This window comes from Dendrobates tinctorius, unplaced genomic scaffold, assembly GCF_039654945.1.
Source record: "Dendrobates tinctorius isolate UK_male_01 unplaced genomic scaffold, ASM3965494v1 ptg000047l, whole genome shotgun sequence".
Lineage (NCBI taxonomy): Eukaryota > Metazoa > Chordata > Amphibia > Anura > Dendrobatidae > Dendrobates > Dendrobates tinctorius.
In genome coordinates, this window is record NW_027361715.1 from 6,559,836 (window position 1) to 6,582,047 (window position 22,212).

Consider the following 22,212-nt stretch of genomic DNA (forward strand, 5'->3'; position numbering starts at 1 on the left):
GACATAAATCATAGTGTAAAATGCATTGGTTCACAAAGCCTCCTGGGTCATTTTAGCAAGTAAATATTATTTTCTTTTATCATGTTTTTGGGATAGTTCTGAAAATTACCTTAAACCCTTCAACCCCCAAGCCTGTTTTCACCTTCATGATAGTGCCAAATTTTACAATTCTGACCGGTGTCACTTTATGCGATAATTAAGGATGAGCAAATGTGCTCAGTGATACTCGGTTATCACTTGAGTATCATAGTGCTAGGATCTACTCAAATCCCTGCCCTGCATTTTTGGCACGTGTTACACAGTCAATAAGCATGCAGGGATTATCTACACGTGACTGTAATGCCATAGCCACCTTGGTTGTGGCATTACTGTGATTGGCTGGCTGTGTGATATCATCAGGCGTTATGAAAGAATACACACCGATACCGTTGCACAGCTCTGTGACCCTTTGTATTGGAGGAGGAGCGTGCTTGTCTAGGCCTGTGCATGCACAGTATAGTGAATCAGAGTCATGAATTGTTGATGTTGGTGCTGAAGCTGAGCCAACACAGTATCAGCCCTTCTAAGAGCAAATCGTTTGCTTTGCTGTTTGTATCATATTCTATAGGCATTTAGCCTAGGAAGGGAGAGAGAGTCGCAGGAACAGAGAGAGACATAATATAATCTTTAGACAGGGATTACAGCTGTGCAGTCCATTGACAAATGTATAGCTAGAGCATTTTTGGTGGGGCTCAAAACTGGAGTATATTTTGATCCATCAAGTATTATGTGCTTTGAGGTTCTCTTTTGTGCTTTATGTAACTCTCCCAAAAATTGTTGAAACATTTACCTGGGATAAATTTCTCACCAATGCGCTATTATATAGTATGGAGTACAGTTCTGTGATTTAAAAAACTGTGAAAAAGTGTTTAAAAGTTTTGTAGGGTTAGATTGCTAAGTCTGGTTTCTCACTTGCGTTTTTTTGCGCTGCGTTTTTGCGCATACATGCGCATGCATTTTTTCCCTACATTTAACATGGGTGCGCATTGTCATGCGTTTATGCGTGTTTGTATGCGCTTGCGTTTTTTTGTAGTGTGCACCCGGGCGCACCAAATGCATCCTGTTGCATTTTTGGTGCACCCGACCTGTCTCAATAAAACGCATGCGCACGCAATGTGCACGGAATTCACCCAAAAACACATTATAGTCTACGGGACCGCTAACGTGCGCATATTCATGCGCACGTCAACGCAAAAAAATGCATGCTTTTTTTGTAAAAACCATGCGCAACAAACAAGAAAAGACATAAAAAACACATGATGCGCTTTTTATGCGCATTTGCACTGCACACGCAGCGCATAAAAAACGCAAGTGTGAAAGTAGCTTAAGCCATACAATATTACATGTTCTGGGTACATTTCTGTGATTTATAAATCTCAGAAAAGCAGATTAAGAATTTTGAAGGGTTACATTTCTCAGCCATACAGTATTACATGATTTAAGTATATTCCTGTGATCTATAAAACAAAGAAAAACAGTTTAAAAATGCGCATAAAAAGCATGATGCGCTTTTTATGCGCATTTGCACTGCACACACAGCGCATAAAAAACGCAAGTGTGAAAGTAGCTTAAGCCATACAATATTACATGTTCTGGGTACATTTCTGTGATTTATAAATCTCAGAAAAGCAGATTAAGAATTTTGAAGGGTTACATTTCTCAGCCATACAGTATTACATGATTTAATTATATTCCTGTGATATATAAAACAAAGAAAAACAGTTTAAAAATTTTGTAGGGTTACACTTCTCAGCCATTCAGTTTCACCTATTCTGTGATATCGAATACTCCAAAAAAGCATGTAAAAACATTAGCTGGATTACATTTCTCATGCATACACTATACAGTTATCTGGGGCTAATTTCAGTGAATTTATGAAATTATGTAGCTGCAAAAAATCATTGAAAAAATTGGCTGGATTACAGTTCTCATCTGTGCGGAAGGTGCAACTATGCTTGTTGCTGGAGCACAAGAAAAATGCCCATCCACAACATATGAGTTCCTGTCCCACTTTGCAAGGAGGCACGGTACACTACTTCTGAACCTAGAACAGTGCAAACAGGTGTTCGGTTGAATAGCAGATAATGCTTCAAGCAGGCTTGGTAGCACTACCCAGGCTTCCACACAGTCAAGTATCACCAGCCTACAGTCTGGATCACTTAATCCTCAGACTGATCCTCCTTCCTCCCACCATATTGAGTCCTAGGAGACTAGTGATTCTACACTAGGACACTCCCAGGAGCTTTTTACAAGATTTATTGATTGTGGCCTCTCAACCTGTATGCTCCAAGAGGGACAGGAGGACATGCTGTTTAGTGATGCACAAAACTTAGAGCAGCCATGGCCACAAGAAAATGATGGTGGGGAATGACAAATTTTGGCTAAAGAGAACGATGATGATGAGACGCAGTTTACGCTAAGTATTGATGTTGGTAAGTCACAAATTCAGAAGGACCAGGGTGCGGGGGGTGAAGACGAGGTAGTAGATGAAAAACTCACCAACCCATCATGGGAAGCTAACATGCACAGCGAGGCCAGCAGCACTGAGGGGGAGAGATTGGCAGCACTGAAACAGACAGGAAAAGGAAGTGGGATGACCAGATTAAAAGGCTGGTAACTGTTCAGCAAAGTATGGACATGCCTGAATTTCTCAGTCAAAGAGTTAAGTGTTCCCCAGTCTGGAAGTTTTATAAAGAGAGCTGTGAGACAATCAAAATGGTCATTTGCAACGTGTGCCATGCCAAGATCAGTAGTGATCTGAACTATATGAAGCTAACCATCACCAGCATGATCAGGCACATGTCATCTAAGCACCCAACTCAGTGGGCCATGATTGGTGCCATCAGTTGACATCACTGCCTCTTCCCATGTGCTAGGTGCTTCCTAATCCTTTGTCCAAAATGCTGGCACAGATGTTTCTTGTCCTGCACCTATTCTTGCACATTCTGACTTACCATCATTAGGCACTTCCAATTCCGTGCCCCAGCACAGCGTTTAGCTGTCCCTAACCCAGGTAATGGAGCAAAAGAGAAAGGTTTCAGCCAAGCATCCACAGGCCCAAAGGCTAAATGGACACACTTCCAGTGTGATTGCCATGGAAATGCTGCTGATTCAGCTTGTTGACATGGAATATTTCACCTGATTCATGATTGCAGCAGTCCCTTGGTACTTGGTCCCAATTTTTCTCCCGGGGTGGCGTCCCCACCTTGTGCCAGCACTTTCTAAGGAATATCACTTGTGCCCTTACCAAAGCACTTATTGGCATTGTCCACACTGGGTGAACATTGTGGAGGCTGAGGCCAAGCCAAACACTGGCATCGCACATGTGCTTTCGATAATGATGATTGCTGGCCTTACATCAATGAGTGTTTCCTCCACATCCTACAGCAGTTCCTGCACCTCCTTCTGCTCCTTCTCATCCTCTATCTCCGATGTGGTATCTCAGAGTACATCGTCCACATGAGTCGGAAGCTGAAAGCTCTGCAGCAATTCCCTCAGTGAAGCGGTAACAGGCTAAAGCTAATTTGTCTAGCAGACAACTGCACACCACAGCAGAGTTACTTAAATGAATTATTGACCAGACAGATCTGTGGTTTTTACTGCTGAACCTCCAACTACGCATGGTCTTGTGTGATAATGAGCATAACATGGTGGCAGCTGTGAAGCTTGGGAAGCTCAGACACATACCACGTTTGGCAGATGTGCTCAACTTGGTAACTCAGCTGTTTCTAAAAATCTACCCATATTTGCCAGAGCTTCTGATCAAAGTACGCCTCATCAGCGCCCATTTCCACAAGTCCACTATAGCTGCTGCCACTCTGGCAGTGCTGCAGCAGGGCATGCAAGTGCCAGCTCACCGAGTGGTGTGCAATGTCACCACATGCTGGAACTCCACACTGCACATACTGGCAAGGCTTGTGAGCAGCAGAGGCCAGTGGTTGAATGCCAGCTTCAATACACGATGTTGGCATTCTGGACAGTCTCCACACAAAATGACTGAAGAGTGTGCGTGGATGTCTGACATTTGAGCTGTTCTCCAAGACTTTGAGGTCTCTGCAAAGATGGCGAGCGGTGGTGATGTCATAGTCAGCGCAACCATCCTGCTTCTGTGCCTACTTAAACAGTCGCTGCTCACAATTAAGCATAAAGCTTTGCATGTGGGCCAGGTGGGGATGGGAGAAGATATATCACAGAGAAATTGTAGCCAGTGCAGCCTCACCTTGTCTGCTCAAGTGGATGGGCTGAGGGTAGGAATGAAGATGCAGAGAGGAAGGAGGAAGAGATAGAAAGTCATCATCATGGTGGAGACAGGGAAGTGTTGACTGAATGGAGCCTGGCACATATAGCCGACTTTATGTACAGCTGCCTTTCCTGTGACCCTTGCATGACATTCATCTTGTACAAAAAAGAGCACTGGTTGTTTACCTTGCTATACCCACGCTACAAGAAGAATTTTATATCTCTTCTTCCTGAGTTGGAGAGGCGTTCTAAAATGTTGCTATATTAGAAGGCCATTGTGAAAAATATGTTGTAAGGAATTCCCATCAGACAACGTTAGTGGCAGGATGCAAGCTTCCTAGCCCAAGCAAGAAAAAGAGGCTAGAGAGACACACAGGAGAGGCATGGGTACACTGTCAAATGCATGAGCAAATTTCATGACACTAGCCCAGCATCCAGGGCCTGATTACAGTGTATTTTTTGACAAGGAGGGAAAAGTTTTTAAAGATGGTCAAGCAATACATGGCTAACTAAATCAGTCTACTCCTTACTTCCTCTGCAAATTTCAACTATTAGCTCTCAAAGCTGGACACCTGGCATGAATTGTTCCTCTATGCCTTGCAGGTGTTGTGCTGACCTGTTTCTAACATCTTGTCTGAGCTGTTTTTTAGTGCCGCTGGGGAGGTCATAACAGAAAGGTGCTTTCGCATGTCAACTGATAATGCTGACATGCTCACTCCTATAAAATTGAACAAAGTCTGAATTAGTCCACACTTTTCTAAATTACCAGATAACAGAAGCACATAAACTATTTTTAATATTCAATATTTTAATGAGGCTTGCCAGTTGTTGCCTTTCAGATGTCTATGGATGACCCTCATAATTTTTGCCTGGCTTTGCGCTTTCTGCAAAGTCTTTAGGACTGCATAATTGCATCAACTACACTTACAAAATATTTACTTTCTAAATTTTTTTATGTATTCAATTAGTTATCCATACAGTTTAACATGGTTATTAATGGTGGTATGTAAAACTCACAAAAAGTGAGTGTTCCATGGCTACACTATGTTCTCAGCGCACGCACGCTCTTCTCAGCTCTATCTCCAGTCTTGTCCTCTCTATGGTTCTGGAGGACCTGACCCGGAAGTCAAAGTGCTCATGCACTATATCAGGCTACCTCTTCCTATGGGAAGTGCCTAATTATTGTGCTTCCTATCTTGGTCTTTGCTTGGCTGCGCGCTGTACTCGGGTCCTCTGTCTTGCGCTCTGTGCCTGTCGCTTCGTTCCAGCACTCTGCCTTGTTGTACTTCCGAGCACATGCTCCATACCTACGCTCTGCCCTGTCCTCAGTATTGTTCTTTAGCTCACGCTCTGTTACTGCCTTACTCTCTGCTCTTGCTAGCTCCCTTACACGCGCCCTACTTTACCCAATCCAGGCGTGCTTGCCTGTGCGCTCCATGCGTGCTCCGTGTATTTGCTTTGCACTGCCCTGTATCTAGCGCACTCCCGTGTACATGCCTTTTATAGTCTTGTACCCTGCGCATCCCCATGACCACGCTTTGCATACATCTAGTTGCTTCCTGCAGACACACTCATTTGCGTCAGATTCCTGCAGCTGCACAGCAGGAATCCAGAGCCATACATCCAGCGGTCTCCCATTCCTCTCCGACCACTCAGGGACCTGCACAGCAATCTCGGCGATCCAGGTGCCCTGCTCTGACCAGCTTTCTGGGTCGGGATGTTGCTGCCACCTCTGGGCCAGCAACGGTAGCGCAGCCTGCTTTGCAGGAAACCACTCCAGAGGCTAAGTCCTCTCGCCGAGCTACTGGGCATGCCCACGAGACGATCTCCCAGTGGAGATCGGGGGTCACGTGCTCAGGTCCTTGTGCTAATCCAATTGGCCCATCTCAGAGGTCTGGAAGGTCCCGGAAGCGCATGGCTATAAAAGGCGCGCATGGCCACTCGGCCATGCGCTAGTATAGGCTATACTTGCTAGATGTGTGAATGGTGACGGATGTATTTTTCTGGTGACTGACTCATTTGAAACCCTTTCCCTCTGATATTACGCATGTGGATAGGGAACTAGAGTTATAGTCAGCGCCAGTCAGTGGTAAGCCATGTGCCACAGTGCATACCGCACCGCTACACTAGCGTTCGAGAGTGTGATGCCTCACGGCATTGTCGTACAGCGGCAGCAGTTTCCGCCGTGCTGCAGTTAACACTTACTGGCATCCGTGGTAGCGTCGCCGCACGCACGGTAGGTCAGGACAGACACCGACCTCAGCCTTGGGCCGTGTCCTGTGACCGTATACTGTGTGTGCACGCCGGCTGAGACCTGTGAAGCTAACAGGCTCGGCGTTTATGCTTTATTGGTACTAAAGTGCCTCTGTGAGTTTAACAGAGTCCGCTCTGCACACCTCAGGTGACGTTTAACCCGAGTGCTGTATTCCACCATATAGCTAGTCTGCCATTACTTAGTGCACGGTGGACCCCGGGCGGTGAATGCACTTCCTATTATTTATATTTAGTGCATTCCGCCATCCCTAACATTATACTAGCGTGTTGTGAGTTCATTCTCCCCTTCACCTTTGATGTCTGATGAACTCCCTCTGCTGGTGAAGAGAGGTAGTGAAATTGATTGGGATGGGAAGAACCTGTCATCTGAACAGGCGGAGTGTGATTGGACATCTGGAATTTCTGAGTGGATATAAGGCAGCCGACGCCCTGCAGGGCTGCTGGTGATCCTTTCTGCTCTGAGCTCTTGCATCCAACTTAGTTCCTGTCTACTAAAAGCTAAGTTTTTGCCCTGCTATTATTCCATGAGATTTTGTCTGGTTTCCTTAGTGTTTGTATTCAGCCAGTCCTGGTTGGGACTGGCTGAATTCCATTTTTGTCTCTGATCAGTTGATCTCTTTGCTCTGTTTTCAGAATATACCTGAGTGCTGATATAGTGATTTTGAAGTCTAGCGACTTCAGGGCCTTTTTCCCTATCAGACGGTTGGGACATTTTTGGTAGGGTTTTTTGCGGATTGCAGCCAGCATCTTTTCTGTCCTGTCCTATCTAGTTAGTTGGGACCCATTGTTTGCTCAGCCTGTCTTTCTGTCTGTCTTTGTGTTTTCATCTGTTTTTCACCGACAATACATGTTGGGGGCTGCCTATTGCTTTGGGGTCTGCTCCGAGGCAGTTTAGATTTCCCCTTTCCTTCTTTAGGCTTATGTAGTTCTCTGGCTGTTTCGAGGGGTCTAGGGCACCGTAGGAACCCCCCACGGCTACTGTTAGTTGTGGTGTATAGGATCAGGGGTCTGCAATCCGATAGCTACCAACCTCTCCATTTTTCTGGACTTAGCTTGTATTTTTGTTTTCTCCTCCTCCAGTGACTCATTCATAACAGAATCACCAGCCATACCACAGATTCTAGGGTGCTCAATAGCAGGAAAGAATTGTAAAAAAAAAAAAAAAAAGTGTCAGAATTTATTTATTTTTTTTTTTTGTGTATATTTTTTCCTCTATTTCTCTGAGGCCGTAGGGGAATTTTTTCTCAATGGAGATAAAGCAATTGTCTGATCGTGTGGAGCAGCTCACTGCTGAAGTGTGGGGAATTTCCGCCTATCTTGCTCATTCACATGCTGCTGAACCAAAGATCCCTACTCCTGATGTGTTTTTTGGGGATCAGTCTAAATTTCTGAATTTTAAGAATAATTGTAAATTATTTCTTGCCTTGAAGCCTAACTCATCTGGGAGCTCTGCACAGCAGGTTAAAATTGTCATCTCTGCTGCGCAGCGATCCCTAGGATTGGGCGTTTTCTTTGACACCTGATGATCCTATTCTAACTAATGGGGACGCATTTTTTCAAGCCTTGAGGTTGTTGTATGATGAACCTAATGCTATAGATCAAGCTGAAAAAGCCCTGTTGGCATTGAGCCAGGGTCAGGATTCTGCAGAGTTGTACTGTCAAAAATTCCGAAAGTGGGCGGTCATTACTACCTGGAATGATGGTGCCTTGGCAACTCTCTTTCGGAAGGGTTTGTCAGAAACCGTAAAAGATACTATGGTGGGATTTACTGTTCCCTCTGGTCTTGACGATTCTATGTCATTAGCCATTCAGGTTGATCGGCGTTTATGTGAACGTAAAATTACACGAGAAATGTTTGTCACCTGTTGAACAAATGTCTGAACCTATGCAATGTGATAGAGTTTTGTCTAGGGCGCAACGTCAGGAGTTCAGAAGGTGTAATAAGCTGTGTTTTTTCTGTGGAGATGCCTCTCATATTATTTCTGTCTGCCCTAAATAAGAGAAACTTTTTGCACATACATTTGCTGTGGGTGGTGTACAACCTAAGTTTCTTCTGGCAATTACTCTGATATGCTCCCTGTCCACATTTTCCGCTAAGGCTTTTGTGGATTCAGGAGCGGCTCTGAACCTGATGGACTTGGATTTTGCTAAACGTTGTGGGTTTCCTATGACACCTCTGCGGACGCCTATCCCTTTGAGGGGTATTGATGCTACTCCTTTGGCGAGGAATAAACCTCAGTTTTGGACCCAGGTGGTAATGCGGGTCGCCCCAGACCATCAAGAAAATTGCAGATTTTTGGTGTTGCATAATTTGCATGATACCATCGTTCTGGGGTTTCCCTGGTTGCAAATCCATAATCCAGTTTTGGATTGGAAATCTGTGTCTGTGGTGAGTTGGGGTTGTCGGTGTGCCCTTAGTGACGCTCCAATTTTCTCCACCTCTCCCCAGTCGCATGATGTTCCTGACTATTTGGCTGATTTTTATGATGTATTTACTCTTCATAGGAGTTGTGACTGTGCAATTGAGCTGAGCCCTGGGTGTAAATTTCCCAAGGGTCGACTTTTCAATTTATCTGTACCCGAGCACGAGGCTATGCGATCCTATATTAAGGAGTCGTTGGAGAAGGGTCATATTAGACCATCCTCTTCACCCTTAGGTGCTGGTTGTTTTTTTGTGGCCAAGAAAGATGGTTCATTAAGGCCTTGTATTGACTATCATTCCCTCAACAAAATTACTGTTAAATATCAGTATCCGTTACCCCTGATTTCGGATCTATTCTCCAGAGTTAAAGGTGCTTGCTGGTTTACCAAGCTTGACCTCAGGGGGGCGTATAATCTTATTCGCATTAAGCAGGGGGATGAACGGAAGACGGCGTTTAATACTCCGGAGGGACATTTTGAGTACCTGGTGATGCCTTTTGGGCTCACTAATGCCCCTTCTGTCTTCCAGTGCTTCATGAATGATATTTTCCGAGACTTTGTGGATAAATTTTTGATCATCTATCTGGATGATATTTTGATCTTTTCCAGGGACTCTCATGTGGAACATGTTCGGACTGTGTTCTGGATTTTGAGGGAGAATTCCCTGTATGTCAAGGGATCGAAATGCCGTTTTGGGGTACAGAGGATTTAATTTTTGGGATTTATTTTGTCTCCGTCAACTATTGAAATGGACCCGGCCAAGGTACAGGCCATTTATGATTGGGTTCAGCCCACTACTTTGAAGGCCCTCCAGAAGTTTTTGGGTTTTGCTAATTTTTATCGGAAATTTATAGCTAATTTTTCTGGTATTGCCAAAACATTGACTGATTTGACTAAGAAGGGGACTGATGTGCTGAACTGGTCTCCAGAGGCTGTTTCTTCTTTTCAGGAGCTGAAGCGAAGGTTCACTTCTGCTCCGGTTTTGCGGCAACCTGATGTCTCACTCCCGTTTCAGGTAGAGGTGGACGCTTCTGAGATTGGTGCAGGAGCTGTTTTGTCCCAAAAAGATCCTGTAACATCTAAAATGAATCCCTGTACTTTCTTTTCCCGAAAGTTCTCCCCATCCGAATGTAACTATGATGTGGGGAATCGGGAACTGTTAGCCATGAAATGGGCATTTGAGGAGTGGAGACATTGGTTGGAGGGAGCTAAACATCAAGTCGTGGTCCTTACTGACCACAAGGATGGGATTTACCTGGAGTCGGCCAAACGCTTGAATCCTAGACAGGCTAGGTGGGCCTTGTTTTTCACACGTTTTGATTTTGTGGTCTCTTTTCTTCCGGGCACTAAGAATGTCAAGGCAGACGCCCTCTCTAAGAGTTTCTTTGCTGATTCTCCTATTGTGACCACGCCTGCTACCATCTTAGGTGAGGGGGTAGTTCTTTCTGCCATCTCGCCCGATTTGAGACGTGTTCTGGAAGAGTTTCAGGAGGACAAACCTGACAAACCTGTCCCATTGGAAAATTGTATGTTCCTGACCAGTGGAGGAAGAGAGTGATGTCTGAGATTCATTGCTCCGCATTGGCTGGTCATTCAGGTATTTTTGGTACAAGAGATTTGGTGAGTCGGTCTTTTTGGTGGCCCTCCTTGTCTCATGATGTCAGGAATTTTGTGCAGTCCTGTGGGACTTGCTCCCAGTCTAAATCTTGTTCTCGCTCTAGTGGGTTGTTGATGCCTTTGCCGGTGCCCAGGAGGCCATGGTACCCTTATTTCAAAGGATTTTATCTCTGATATGCCTGTCTCTCAGAGAATGACTGTTATTTGGGTGATAGATTCTCTAAGATGTATGTAGTTATGTAGTTATGTAGTTCTCCGGCTGTGTCGAGGGGTCTAGGGCACCGTAGGAACCCCCCACGGCTACTGTTAGTTGTGGTGTATAGGATCAGGGGTCTGCAATCTGATAGCTACCAGCTTCTCCGGTTTTCTGGACTTAGCTTGTATTTTTGTTTTCTCCTCATCCGGTGACTCATTCATAATACTAGCGCCAGGGTCTGGCTAGTAATGGCGGACCTGCAGCAGCTGCAGCAGTACATTCGGCAGCTGGAGAGCAGGTTTGCGGCTATCGAGAGCTCCACCTCAGCTGCGAATGCTATGGTAGCCGCTGCTCAGGCAGACACAGAGGCTGTCTCACACATGCCCACACTCACGCCTATCCCGACAATATCTCGCCTCCCTCTCCCCGACATGTTTTCGGGTGACAGCGCCACCTGTAGGGGATTCATGAGTCAGTGCTCTATCCAGCTTGAGTTACTGGCTGCACGGTTCCCTACAGAGCGGACTAAGCTGGGGTTTATTGTGTCTCTTTTGTCTGGCAGGGCATTAGAGTGGGCTACGCCATTGTGGGAGCGTAATGATCCCGTGGTTTAGGGAGCTGCTCAGTTCCTTACGGCTCTAAAGCATGTATTTTTGGGACCATCGATCACGCACGACACCTCTCTCCAATTATTGGCCTTAACACAGGAGTCTCTCTCGGTCAGCCATTTTGCCGTCTGATTCCGGACATTGGCTTCTGAACTAGAGTGGCCCAATAAAGCACTCATCCCTGTGTTTTGTAGAGGGTTAGCAGAGCATGTCAAAGATGCTCTAGTAACCAGAGAGGCCTCCACAAATCTGGAGGAAGTGATTGCCATCTCCACCCGCATTGATCTCCGGTTTACGGAGCACGGGCTGGAACGTGTGCAATCCAGATGAAGGGTTAACTTGGCTCCCACCTTCACCGAGCCACTAAGATCTCCCGTTCAGGAGCTTACATCCTCCGAACCTATGGAGGTGTCTGGCGCAGGCCCCAAGCCACGTCCGGTGCGAAGCTCCACACGTTGTTACCAGTGCCGGCAGTTTGGTCACTCGGCTAGCACGTGTCCTCTGCGGTCGGAAAAACGATCACGTCCAGTGGTCGTAGGTGGTGGTCAGACACATATGAAACCCTTTTCTCCCAAACCGGTATTCCGAGGGACCTTAGATAGCGGGGCTTCCACCTGGGAGGCAGAGGTTACCGTGGATTCCGGGGCTGAGGGGAACTTTATGTCCTCGACCTTCGCCCAGAAACACGCTATTCCACTGGTGTTACTGCCCCTACCTCTGACCATCAGAGTGGTTAATGGAGCACCATTACCATCTCAGGTGACCCACCAGACAGCCCCACTTGGGCTCTCAATCTCACCCTCTCATCGTGAGATTCTGTCCTTGTTCATTTTGCCAGATGGCATCGACCAGGTGCTTCTTGGAGTTCCCTGGCTCCGTTGTCACTCCCCTCATATTGATTGGGCTTCGGGGAATAAACTGGGTTTGAGCAAGGACTGTGAGGGAAGGTGCCTGAGGGGCAGTGTTCGGGTAGCTTCCACTGAAGTGCCCGCAGATCTCTCCGCGTTTCCTAAACCTTACCACCAGTAGGCGGACGTCTTCTCTAAAAAATCTACGGAGACGCTCCCGCTGCACCATCCTTATGATTGCCCGATTGATCTTCTGCCAGGCACGGAACCTCCTAGAGGCTGTGTGTATCCGCTGTCACTCCCTGAGACAGAGGCTATGTCTCAATATATCCTGGAGAACCTTGCTAGAGGTTTTATCAGAAAGTCCGTGTCGCCGGCTGGTGCAGGGTTCTTCTTCGTGCAGAAGAAGAGCGGAGAGTTACGTCCCTGCATTGTCTACAGAGGTCTCAACGCCATAACAGTTAAAAACAAATACCCTCTCCCGTTGATCTCTGAGCTATTTGACAGGTTGCGAGGGGCCCGGATCTTTGCAAAATTAGGTCTACAGGGGGCAACAACCTGATCCGCATTCGCGAAGGAGACGAGTGGAAGACAGCCTTTAATACCAGGGATGGCCACTACGAATATCTGGTCATGCCCTTCGGCCTTTGTAATGCGCCTGCTGTCTTCCAGGATTTCGTCAATGACGTCTTCTGCGATATGCTCTCCACCTCAGTGGTGGTCTATCTGGATGACATCCTCATCTTCTCGCCAGATTTGACCTCCCACCGGAGAGACGTCTGCAGGGTCTTCGACTGTCTGAGGGCGAACTCTCTTTTCGCCCAGCTGGAGAAATGCCAGTTTGAGCAGGAGTCCTTGCCGTTCCTGGGCTACATCATCTCAGCCCAGGGGTTGGCTATGGATCCAGCCAAGCTGCAAGCGGTAATGGACTGGCAGGAACCACACTCACTCAAAGCAGTGCAGCGCTTCCTAGAGTTCGTCAACTATTACCGCCAGTTCATACCTCACTTCTCCACACTGGTACCTCCTTTGGTTGCTCTCACAAAGAAAGTAGCTAATCCTAATGCTTTGCCTAAACAGGTCTCCAAGGCCTTCTGGTCTCTAAAATCCCATTTTGCTGGCGCTCCCATCTTACACCGTCCCGATGTGGATAAACCGTTTTTCCTGGAGGTGGATGCCTCTTCCATCGGTGCAGGAGCAGTCCTTTTCCAGAAGGATGCTCAAGGTCGGAAGCATCCCTGCTTCTTCTCTAAGACCTTCTCACCGGCGGAGAAGAATTACTCCATCGGGGACAGGGAGCTGCTAGCAATGAAGTTGGCCTTTTCCGAGTGGAGACATCTCCTGAAGGGAGCCCGGTTTCCGTTCCAGGTGTATACGGACCATAAAAATCTGCTCTATTTACAAACGGCCCAGCGCTTGAACTCTCATCAAGCTAGGTGGTCGCTCTTCTTCTCCCGCTTCCGCTTCACCTTGCACTATCTCTCTGAAGAGAAGAACGTCCGTACAGATGCTCTCTCACACTCGGTGGTCTCAGCGGAGGAAGGGGAGGCTGAGCCACGGCTAATTCTCCCTTCGGAGAGCTTTATGACCGTGGCTCCAGTTGCTCTCGAGTCAGTGCCACCGGGCAAGACCTTTGTGCCTCCTCAGCTACGGCCGGAGGTTCTCGCCTGGGCACACGCATCCAGGGTGGGTGGTCACTTTGGCAATAAGCGGACTGCAGAACTCCTGGCAAGGTCGTATTGGTGGCCGCATATGGCTTGAGACATTAAGGAATACATACAAGCATGCGTCTCGTGTGCACGGAACAGGTCCTCTAGACAGAGGCCGGCTGGGTTATTGTATCCTCTGCCGGTGGCGGATAGACCTTGGGAGATGGTTGGCATGGATTTTCTGGTTGGCCTGCCCAAGTCTGGTGGCTAGAGTTGAGCGACTTTTGGATTTTTAGGGTCGAGTTTCGTTTCGTGAAACCCGACTTTTCCAAAAGTCGGGTCGAGCAAGATCGGCCGATTATAGGGAAAAGTCGGGGTCATCCCGAAACACGAAACCCAATGTAAGTCAATGGGGAATAAAAGTCGGCAGTGAGAGGAGGACAGGAAACACACCTACAGTGCTCATTTGAATGCCAAAAGCATCAATTCTTCTTACTTAAGCTGGTCAACCTTAATTAACTTCATAATACAAGTTACGCACTGAAAAATGGGGGGTTTTGGCTAAAGTTGTTGGGGGTAGGGCTGGCTCCAGGTTTTCTTGTGCCCTGGGCGAAAGAGCGCCCCTTTAACACATACCACAACTCATCATGCTCCGATATGGCAGAGAAATAGCGGTATAGTACAATGAAAAATACTTCACTTTTTACATCTCATGACGAGGCCCATCTATTTCTCCATACAGAATCATTGGTCCCATATAATGTTTGAAACAGTATATGATGAGCTCCACATAATGCTACAGTATATGTTGGTCCCCATGGATGAAGCTCCACTGTCTTATGGGCCCAAATAATGCTCCAAACATAATGGGCCCCATTTCTAATGCTCTAGTGTATAATGGGCCCTGTAAATGCTGCTCCAGTGTCTGATGTCCACCTTTGGAATGTTCCAGTGTATGGTGGGCCCCATCTATCATTCTCCAGAGTATAGTGCTCCCCAAAAATTGCTGTCCCAACATTGAAAACAATTAAATAAGTCTCCTCGCTAGGGAATCCCTGTACTAGTCTGGACTCCTCGTCGTCCCCATCTTCCATCTCACTGCACAGTATTTCAACCTTGCAAGTGCTGTGATCCTGAGCAAGCAGGGGGGGCACACTCGTTGGCAACGGCACTGGCACAGGGCCCCTGATAGTACGGTGGTGTGTCTGATGGCGGGTGGGCCGAACCTGCACTTTCATCTGCAGCTTCCTCTTTGTCACCGTGTAAGATGGAACTGTATATGGGAAGGGTAACCTGAGTTTCATCAGGGTCAGATTCAGGCCGTGTAGCGTGCGAGGGGAATGTAGTGGTCTGGGTCAATGTACCAGCAGATTCATCGAGCAGTGGCTGGGCATCAGTGCACTTGTGTCGCCCCCAGGAGTACGGTCGCCACAGTGGCATTACCTTCCTCCTAGGGAGTGTGATGTCATGCTTGGGAGCAACGAAGGATCTCTCTAGCAGGTTAACTGATTGGGCGGCGTTATTCTCACGAGTCATGACCCTCCAAACAGCGTTCATGAAGGCAAAGTGTTTGTTTTACGTGGGCAGTATGGTTGCAAAGCTGAACCTTAAAAGAATGTCCAGAAGGGCACCACCAGGAGTGGAGCCTACGGCGTAATTTGACTCAACACGGGCAACCTCAACCATGCCAGCTACAGAACAGATGCACACATTGCAAGCTTAATTTCGTTAACGAACGAGACTCCGTCATGCCCCGCGGTCCGAGTCCGGCTAACTAGAGGGACACGTGAGGCTCTGGCACATGAGATTGGCCAATAACTGGTGTGTCATGCCCTTACATGTCCGTGGCTGCATGTGTGCTACACTGAAAAGGCTAGCGTTTGTCGCTTACAGGTGCAGATAACCCGCTGAACAACGCTAGTGATGGGGATCACTGATTACAATTATTACCCGCGAACGATGATTTCCCAGTAAGTGCAGGTCAACCGCAGTTCCGGAATTAGGCCTAACCGTCATTCCTGAAAAAATGAAAAACTTACGTGTGCAAACCACAGGTGCTGTAGCTTGCTTAACAGCTCGCCAGCCGTTCTCAGGCCCAGTATGGATTACACGTGATTGCACAAAGGTGAGAAAGGGTACCGTATCCCCAGATAACATGTATGGATAGCGTACACATTCAAAAGATATGTCTATATATCAGGAGGCAGGCTCAGACGGTGTTAGGCCCAGTATGGCTTGCACGTGATTGCACAAAGGTGAGAAAGGGTACCGTATCCCCCGGATAACATGTATGGATAGCGTACACATTCAAAAGATATGTCTATATATCAGGAGGCAGGCTCAGACGGTGTCAGGCCCAGTATGGCTTGCACGTGATTGCACAAAGGTGAGAAAGGGTACCGTATCCCCGGATAACATGTATGGATAGCGTACACATTCAAAAGATATGTCTATACATCAGGAGGCAGGCTCAGACGGTGTTAGGCCCAGTATGGCTTGCAGGTGATTGCACAAAGGTGAGAAAGGGTACCGTATCCCCGGATAACATGTATGGATAGCGTACACATTCAAAAGATATGTCTATACATCAGGAGGCAGGCTCAGACGGTGTCAGGCCCAGTATGGCTTGCACGTGATTGCATAAAGGTGAGAAAGGGTACCGTATCCCCGGATAACATGTATGGATAGCGTACACATTCAAAAGATATGTCTATACATCAGGAGGCAGGCTCAGACGGTGTTAGGCCCAGTATGGCTTGCACGTGATTGCATAAAGGTGAGAAAGGGTACCGTATCCCCGGATAACATGTATAGATAGCGTACACATTCAAAAGATATGTCTATACATCAGGAGGCAGGCTCAGACGGTGTTAGGCCCAGTATGGCTTGCACGTGATTGCACAAAGGTGAGAAAGGGTACCGTGTCCCCGGATAACATGTATGGATAGCATACACATTCAAAAGATATGTCTATACATCATGAGGCAGGCTCAGACGGTGTCAGGCCCAGTATGGATTTGACTGCCCAGACTACACAGCGGCAGAGCAGGGAGATGTAAAGATTGCAAATGCTGGGGCCCTGCCCAAGCAAGGGGGGCTCACTTGTGGGCGTCGGTACTGGCACTGGGCCCCTCATAGTACGGCGGTGTGTCTGACGGCGGGTGTGCACCACCACCGTCAGAGACACTTGATTGCACTATGAGGGACCCTGTGCCAGTGCCCGCGCCCAAGAGTCGGCCTACCCACCTGTCCAGGGCAATGGCACTCGCACGGTGTCGTGCGCTAGGTGGTGACCCCGGCCATGGGGGGGGAGGCTGCACAGTTAGGGAGTTTTAGAAAGTGGCATATGTTGATGTTGGACATTCAGCTGATGCAAAAGGCGAAATAGGTCAAGTCCCAGGAAGAGGTGGACCAGAGCAAGCCATTTTTCTGTCACCCTATGTGTCATCAGGGGAAGGTGGGACAAAATCCTTGGAAACCCATGCATGGTTCATTTTAATGAAGGTTAGATCATCCACATTTTGGGTTGACAGACGGGTCCTTTTTTCTGTCAGGATTGATCCAGCTGCACTGAAGACTCTTTCCGATAGCACACTTGCAGCTGGGCAAGCGAGCTCCTGTAAGGCATATTGTGCCATTTCAGGCCAGGTGTCCACTTTAGCGGCCCAATAGTCAAAGGGGAATGACCTGTGTGGGAGAACATCGATATGGGAGGAAAAGTAGTTTGTAACCATAGTTGACAACTGCTGTCTCCTGTCACTTTCCATTGATGCTGTATTACCAGTTGTGTGAGCGGTACTTGAAAAATCAGTCCACAACATTGTCATGAAACCCCTGTCTCCAACGCCACTTCTGCTGTGTGCACCATGAACACCTCTGCCAAGCTGCCCCCGGCCTGTACGGCTCGTGTGAGAACCATCACCGCTGCTGTGTGCTGGGAATGCCTCAAGCAACCGATTTACCAGAGTTGCTTGTTTATTAGCCAATATTAGGTCAAGGTTCTCCTGTGGCATGATGTTTTGTAATTTGCCTTTATAGCGTGGATCCAGGATGCTGGCCAACCAGTAGTCATCATCGTTCATCATTTTGGCAATGCGGGGGTCCCTTTTTAGGATCCGCAAGGCATAATCTGACATGTGGGCCAATGTTCCCGATGTCAATGATGCACTGCGAGTGCTGGGTGGAGGAGCACTTTCTGGCAAATCCACATCCCTCCAGTCATGCACAAACCCTGTACCAGACCTTGCCACGCCAACATTTTCACTTGCCCCACGAGATGCATCCTCCTCCCCTAAGTAATCATCCCCATCATCATCCTCCTCCTCCTCTTCTTCCTCCAACTCGTCCAGGAGAGGTCCCTGAGCAGACAATGGCTGAATGTCATCAAGGATTCCCTCCACCTCTTCCTCCTCGTCAACATTGGCTGCAGACGCCTGCTCCTTAAGGTGCGTCAAAGTTTGCATGAGCAGACGCATAAGTGGGATGCTCATGCTTAGGATGGCGTCGTCTGCGCTTACCAGCCGTGTGCATTCCTCAAAACACTGAAGGACTTTACAGAGGTCTTTCAGCTTCGACCACTGCACACCTGTCAACTCCATGTCTGCTCTCAAAGTGCCTGGCCGTGTATCCTCCCACAAATGCATTATGGCCTGCCTCTGCTCGCACAGCCGCTCCACCATGTGCAGGGTGGAGTTCCACCTTGTTGCAATGTCGATAATGAGGTGGTAGTTGGGAAGGTGGAGCAATCGCTGCAGCTTCTGCATACGAACGGAGTGTACAGGCGACCGGCGGATGTGCGCGCACAGTCTTCGCACCTTATGGAGCAGGGCTGTTAACTCCGGATAATTTTGGAGGAAGCACTGCACCACCAGGTTCAAGGTGTGAGCCAAGCAAGGTATGTGGCTGAGTTTTGAAAGGGCTATGGCTGCCACAAAATTACGGCCGTTATCACTAACTACCTTGCCTGCCTCAAGATGTACACTGCCCAGCCATGACTCAGTTTGTCGCTTCAAGTACTCGGCCAGCACCTCGGCGGTGTGTCTGTCGCCCAAACACATCATCTGCAACACAGCCTGCTGACGCTTTCCACTAGCTGCTCGATAGGGGGACACCTTGTGTGCAACAGTGGCAGCTGCAGATGGAGTGCTCGTACGACTGCGCTCTGTGGACGAGCTTTCGCTTCTGGAGGAGGAGGAGGAGGGTGGCATGCCTACAGCCAACTGTTTCCTATACCGTGGGCTAGGCAGCACTGTCCCACCACCGCTGTCCCCTGTGGACCCTGCATCCACCACATTAACCCAGTGCACAGTGATGGACACGTAACGGCCCTGGCCATGCCGACTGGACCATGCATCAGTTGTGAGGTGCACCTTTCCACTCACTGACTGCTTGAGTGCATGGACAATACGGTCTTTCACATGATGGTGGAGGGCTTGGATGGCTTTGCGAGAGAAGAAGTGGCGACTGGGTAGGTCATAGCGTGGTACTGCATAGGCCATGAATTCGCGGAAAGCTGCGCTTTCCACCAACCGATAGGGCATCATCTCAAACGAGATTAGTTTGGCAATGTGGGCGTTCAAACCCAGTGTACGCGGATGAGAGACTGAGTAGTTTCTTGACCTACTCATAGTGTCTGGGAGGGTGAGCTGGACTTGGCTAAAGGTCTTTGCGCACTTCTTACAGATAACCTTGGCCTGATCATGAGGATTTTGTTCAAAAAAGTGCCACACTGCACTCTTCCTACTTTGGCAGACATTTTGCTGCCTAGCACGCTGTGATCTTTTGACCCTCTGGACAAGCTGTCTAGCAACTCTTTTGATTTTTGGAACCTGTCTTTGGAGTGCTCCGGGCCTGCCAGATAACAGCTGTTGCGATGTTGATGTCTGCTGTGGATGCTCCTCATCTGAGCTATTGGAAGCAGCACCCTCTTCCCCCAATGGATGCCAATCTGGGTCAACAACTGGGTCATCCATCACCTCCTCTTCAATGTCATGTGCACCTTCCTCTGTGTCACCGTGTATGGTGGTATAGTGTGCGGGAAGGGGCACCTGAGTCTCATCAGGGTCAGAATCTGGCTCTGTACACTGCGAGGACAATGTAGTGCTCTGAGTGAATGTACCAGCAGACTCATCTATCAGCGGCTGTGCATCAGTGCACTCCATGTCAGATTCATCTTGGCCTGGGTAATTCACCATTTCACTTGATAATCCAGGCATGGTATGTGAAAACAGCTCCATGGAGTAATCAGTAGTATGGTCTGCGTCATCCTTCAATCTTGGTTGGGGTGAAGGACACAAGGAAAGGTGTGGTTCATGAACATGAGCCTCCAATGACGACTCAGTGCTTTTACTTTTTACAACTTCAGAAGAGGAGGCGATAGAGCTGGAGGCTGAGTCAGCAATGTAAGACAAAACTTTTTCCTGATGCTCTGGCGTTAAAAGCGGTTTGCCAACTCCTAGAAAACTAAGCCTTCGAAGCCTTATGGAGCCAGACGATGACGCAGGCTCAACACCTCCTGCATTCGGTCCTATTTTGCTTTTGCCACTACCATCAGATCCACCACCAACACCATCATTACCAGCTGCCAACCCCCGCCCAATTCCACAGCCTCTTCCACCAGCCTTCCTCATTTTTGGTAGAAATGTAGACAAAATCCAACAAACTATATAGTAATGTAAAACAAGGTACAAGGTGTCTATAAGACAGGGGAGATTTAGATTTTCTGCACACACTAGTGGACACTGGACACTTTTGGATTGTGTGAGGCCCACTGAATATCAGAGCGCTATGTCACAGGCTCGATGCAACAGGTGTGAAAAAAGTGACTACAGGATAAGGGAGATTTTGAATTTCTGCAGACACTTGTGGACACTGGACACTTGGATTGTGTGAGGCCCACTGAATATCAGAGCGCTATGTCACAGGCTCGATGCAACAGGTGTGAAAAAAGTGACTACAGGATAAGGGAGATTTTGATTTTCTGCAGACACTTGTGGACACTGGACACTTTTGGATTGTGTGAGGCCCACTGAATATCAGAGCGCTATGTCACAGGCTCGATGGCACAGGTGTGAAAAAAGTGACTACAGGATAAGGGAGATTTTGAATTTCTGCAGACACTTGTGGACACTGGACACTTGGATTGTGTGAGGCCCACTGAATATCAGAGCGCTATGTCACAGGCTCGATGCAACAGGTGTGAAAAAAGTGACTACAGGATAAGGGAGATTTTGAATTTCTGCAGACACTTGTGGACACTGGACACTTGGATTGTGTGAGGCCCACTGAATATCAGAGCGCTATGTCACAGGCTCGATGCAACAGGTGTGAAAAAAGTGACTACAGGATAAGGGAGATTTTGAATTTCTGCAGACACTTGTGGACACTGGACACTTGGATTGTGTGAGGCCCACTGAATATCAGAGCGCTATGTCACAGGCTCGATGGCACAGGTGTGAAAAAAGTGACTACAGGATAAGGGAGATTTTGAATTTCTGCAGACACTTGTGGACACTGGACACTTTTGGATTGTGTGAGGCCCACTGAATATCAGAGCGCTATGTCACAGGCTCGATGGCACAGGTGTGAAAAAAGTGACTAGAGGATAAGGGAGATTTTGAATTTCTGCAGACACTTGTGGACACTGGACACGTTTGGATTGTGTGAGGCCCACTGAATATCAGAGCGCTATGTCACAGGCTCGATGGCACAGGTGTGAAAAAAGTGACTAGAGGATAAGGGAGATTTTGAATTTCTGCAGACACTTGTGGACACTGGACACTTTTGGATTGTGTGAGGCCCACTGAATATCAGAGTGCTATGTCACAGGCAGAAATTGGCTAGTGTATCACAAACTACAAGATGTATGTAGAATTGGGCAGAATAGGAAGCTCCCTAGAGTGTAGGTCTGTAAGAACGGAACAAGTCCTCCACTTATCCTTCCACAGTGACACACAGATAGCTTCACTGTGGCTGTGATAACAGCCGTTACACGGTACTGTGTGAGGAGCGTACACCGCTGTATGGTGTGAATAAATGCACGCTCAGTACCTCAGCAGGACAAAAAAAAAAATTGGGATTGCTTTTAAAAAAGCAGTTTGCAGAGCAGTGGGGAAACAGCAATGCAGCTGTCAGGAAGCCTTAGAAGGCAGCCTAACAACCAACACCGCTGATCCACCACAATATAGCCTCCCCTTGCACTGCACACACAGTGACTGGAGTGTTGCACAGGCAAAATCGCTAGCAGCAGAAGCAGTTTTTTTTTCTTCTTCCCTGCCTAACGCTCTCCCTACAGAATCAGCAACCTCTCCCTATGCTAAGAT